A 4,965-nucleotide genomic window follows, 5' to 3' on the forward strand; every position below is an offset into this window, starting at 1 on the left:
CCAGCCAACTGAGTCTGGTGGTCAGGTGAGATTTAAACAACAGAGTTTGAAAGGCTCATCAAGCTCCACTGCCGGAAACTTGCTTCCTTGGAAACAATAAGATTAAGATAGACAGGTGTGGTGGCAAACGCCTGTAATCCCAGGACTCAGGCAGAGGCAGGTGGATCTCTGTGAGTTCAAGGCTACAAAAAGAGTTCCAGGACAGCCAAGGCTACACAGAGAAACCCTGTTTTGAAAAACCAAAAAAAGAAAAGAAAAAGATTAAGATTCTCAACCTGTGGGTCATGACCCTTTTAGGAGTTTCAAGATTTTCACAGGGGACACCTAAGACCATCAGAAAACAGAGATATTTACATTAAATTTCATAACAGTAACAAAATTATAGTTATGAAGTAGCAATGAAACTAATTTTGAGTCTAGGGGTCACCACAACATCAAGAATTATATTAAAGGAATGTTGAGACGCACAGATGTAATGCGCCCAGAAGTCCTTTGCCTGGGTCTCTGAACCTGAGTCCACTCAGCAGGTCAGATGCCCCAGAGCAAGACTCTCTGGGTTTTTTGTCTGTTTTTTTGTTTTGGTTTGGTTTTATGGTTTTTTGAGACAGGGTTTCTCTGTGTAGCTCTGGCTGTCCTGGGCTCACTTGTAGACCAGGCTGGCCTCAAACTTCAAACTCACAGCGATCCATCTGTCTCTGCCTCCTGAGTGCTGGGATTAAAGACATGCACCACCATGCCCGGCTCAAGACTCTCAGCTTTATTCATCTCATTTCCAATGGCAAAGTTCCCGAGAGCCTGCCATTTCAAAAACAAGCCTGCTGGGTTGGTGAGAAATAAATTGTTACTCAAAGCAGGAGGTCATTTATAACATTTTTATAGCTGCAGTATGTCTTTGGGAAAACATTATTTCCTGTTAATTTTACAGCTGGCTTTCTCTGTGCCTGTTATTCAGGCCTAATAAACAGTGGGGAAGATTTTTACAATCCAAACTAATTTTTAGGTTGCAAGGGACAAACAGTGGAGGAAGAAGGAAGTGAGTAGACAGAAAGAAACGGAAGCGTGAGCCTCACAAGGCAAGGTGAGACCACTGAACACTGCAATAGGTTTAATGTATAGAACTGTCCAATAAAGTAGCCCTAGCTACAAAGTATCCATTTGCATTAGTTAAAACTAATGACATTAAAAATGACATTCATGCCTGTTGGTAGTGGCAGCTCACTCCTGTAATCAGTCCCTGCACTGGGAGGCAGAGGCAGGTGGATCTCTAAGTTTGGGGCCAGCCTGTTCTACAGAGTGAGTTCCAGGACAGTCAAGGCTACACAGAGAGACCCTGTCTCAAAAACCAAAAAAAAAAAAAAGAGGCATTTATTCAGGACATGCTAGATATCAAATCCAGGGCCTTATGTCTGCTAGGCAAACATTTTGCCACCGAGGTTGCACCATGGAGCCCTCAGACTCATGCCCTTCTCATCTCCAACACCCAGGAGCTGGGGTTACAGGTTTAAGACACCAAGGGCGCCTACAATTTTTAATTCTTTCATGGCATTTAGCCATGTGTCAAGTAGCCACTCATTAGTGGCAACGGTATTAGACTCTGCAGGCAAAGAACATTTTCAACATTGTACAAAGCTCTTCTTCTACGGGGCGTGGTGGCCAGGCATGGTGGCCGGGCATGGTGGCCGGGCGCGGTGGCGCAAGCCTTTGATCCCAGCACTCGGGAGGCGAGTGGATCGCTGTGAGTTCGAACTCCTCCTCCTCTTCTTCCTCTTCTTTCTTCCGAGACAGGGTTTCTCTGTGTAGCCTTGGCTATCCTGGACTCACTTTGTAGACCAGGCTGGCCCCAAATTCACAGGGATCCATCTGCCTCTGCCTCCCGAGTGCTGGGATTAAAGGCGTGCGCCACCAAGCCTGGCCTTCCTCTTTTTTTTAAATTAATTTATTACCATGTATATAGTGCTCTGCCTGCATGTACACCTGCAAGCCAGAAGAGGGCAGAAGATTGCATTGTAGATGGTTATGAGCCACCATGTGGTTGTGCGAATTGAACTCAGGACTTCTAGAGTAGTAGCCAGTGCTCTTAACGTCTAAGCCATCTCACCAGGCCCACATAGCTCTTCTTAAGCTGGACATGCTGGCCTAGATCTGTAATCACGGTACATGGGACACACACACACACTTTGGGACACACACACTTTGGGTTTGACAGCAGTAGGATAAGAGTCCAAGGCAATGGTGATCTGAGTGCGGACCAGCGCAGTGGCAGGTGCGGACAATTTAGCATTCTTTCTAAGATACAAGCTAGCTACTGTGTAATTAGTCCTGGTTAGAACTCAGGCTCCACTGCATCACAGCCTTGCCCCTCCAGTACAAGACCGCCACTGTCTCCAACTCCAACTCCCAACATGCCCTTCTGCGACCCCACTCTCCGGCTTTCGGGAAATGTAGTTTTAACTAGGGCGAAGCACAGCCCTGCCGCTCCCGGTAAATGGTAGAATCGGCGCCGGAGGCTTCACAGGGCAGTGAAGCCATCTCTCCGTTCTCCTCGGTTATGAAGACGCCTAGACTCGCGGGAAACCCCAAGGAACCGCGGTAGCAGAGCTGCCGTAACCACTAGGGGGCTGCAGGCCCACTGGTAGTCTATAGCGGGCTGGACCAAAAGCGCACGCGTAGCTGCGGGCTTCGGTAAACATCGGAAGGCGCCTGCGCGATGGGAGGGCCTCACGTTGGACGCGCGGAGGTGCCTGAGCAAAGATAACGGAACTCTTCACTCACCCTTCTGGGGCTCTTTTATTGTTTGCAAAGCACAACCCTCTCATTGCCTAGATCCTCATACAAACTTTACAAAAAACATAAAGGACCAGAGGCAGATTCCAGAACTATAGCCCAGCCTCCACTTTTGACATGCTTTTTAACGGGTAAATTGCTTCCTAGGGAACCTAAGCTTTCTCCTTTATAAATGGAATCAGGCTTTTGGGAGGATCACATGAAATCCAAGGATGAAAATGAAACTCCCAAGTAGTCTGTAAAGGCAGAAGATTATTAGTCAGGTGATTGCAGACGGAAAGACCCATTTCCTCTTTCTGCAAATTGCAAACCTGAGGACACCTAACAGGCCCGGGGCTAGCCCAGGTCACTATGTGAGCAAGGGCTAGAGTCTAGCCTTTCTGCCTTTTAGGCCTGGGACCTTTTTCACACCCCAAAGACTAGTGCCTTTGTTGGGTGTAGGTTTAGCAAGTCCACCTGTTCCAGAAAGGCCTGAGGGTGGCTGTAGGGGGTTACTGTTCTGCTCCTAACCCAGCTAGGCCTGATGAGGAAGGCCCCTGCTCTGCTGAGTTGAGCAATAATCTCAGGAAGCAGAGGAGCCGAGCATCCTAGAAGACATGAGGAGGGCAGATCATTTGGTTCTCAACATGTGGGTCGCGACCCTGGGGGGGGAATAGGGAGGTGGGTCGAACATCAGATATTTACTTTATGATATGTAACTTCCAAATGACAGTTACGAAGTAGCACTGAAATAAGTGTTTGGTGGGAGTCACCACTCTAATACGAGACAGAATATGAGGAACTGTATTAACGGGGTTGCGGCATTAGGAAGGTTGAGGACCACTGGTCCCTCTGGAGCCGTACAAACCCTGCTTCTCAAGACAGCACCCCAGCTGTGGCCGATGAAGGGCACCACTAAAGGAAACAGACTCTGAATGGAAAGGAATGGAAAGGCCCTGACTCCTGAGCCTGGGGTGTTGCTTCAGACCGTCTCAGTCGGGTATAGGTCCTTGGGAAAGAGAATTCTCGAAGCGTCGGTGGGCAAAGATAGGTGAGTGACAAACAGAGGTAGTGTTGGAATCTGAGTGTCACTTGCCTATCTTTGCCCACCGACGCTTCGAGAACTCTCCTTCCTAAGGACCTATACCTGACTGGGACGGTCCGCGGCAGGGTGTCCTGGTGCTCTAACCTCTTTGGTTGGGGCCAGCAGCAACCGGAAGTGGTAGTGGAGCTGGCCTGCATGATGATAAGGGAAGGATGCACACTGAACCATGCCACACACGGGATCAAGCAGCTGTCCACTAGGGCGGTGCGCGTTTCTAAGTCTCTGTGCCTTGTAGCCGGAGGCTCTGCGCATCTGTTTCTGGAGCGCTAAGGCTCTGAGGGTAGACAGATGAGGCGAAAGGCTGGGAGTCGCTGAGGTCTAGTTGCTTATGAGGCTCCCTGGGCAGATCAGGGAAGGTAGATACAAAAATAGCAATCTAGGATGTGTACCATTTCTAAGTGTCTAACCCTCGGCCTCCACTTACTGTTTCTGTTTCTCAGCAAGAAACTAAAGCTAAAGAAGGAAATGGAAGGCTGGGGACGCAGCTCAGTTGGTAGAACACTTCCCAACGTATACAAAGCCCTGGCTTCAACCCCCAGCACTGCATAAGCTGAATATGGTGGCACGCGTTTTGTAATCCCAATACTCCCCGTCGGAAGTCCCAGGTCTACAAGTCCTCAGCTACACAGCAAGTTTGAGCCCTTGGTATTCCAGATATCACATATCTGGGATATGATAGGTGAGCCGAAGGGGCTGGAGATTATACCCCCAACCCCCTCTGCGCACAGGCACACGCACGTGTGTTTGTGTGTGTGTGTTTCCCATTTGTTTGGATTTCTTTCTTTCCTTTTTTTTTTTTTTTGTTGTTGTTGTTGTTTTTTGTTTTTTGAGGCAGGGTTTCTCTGTGCAGCCCTGGCTGTCCAGGAACTCACCCTGTAGACCAGGCTGGCCTCAAATGCAGAGATTCACCTGCCTCTGCCTCCCCAGTGTGTGCCCCCACTGCCCCCGGGTCTCTTTTTTTTTTTTTTTTTGAGACAGTGTATTATGTAGCCCAGACTGGCTTCAGACCTGAAGTAATTCTCCCTCCCTCAGCCTCCAGAGTGCTGTGTAGGCCTGTGCCGCCACCACATCAGCCTTCGAAAGAGACTCACTTAAGG

This window comes from Acomys minous (assembly GCF_964271855.1).
Source record: "Acomys minous genome assembly, chromosome: 2".
Classification (NCBI taxonomy): Eukaryota; Metazoa; Chordata; class Mammalia; order Rodentia; family Muridae; genus Acomys; species Acomys minous.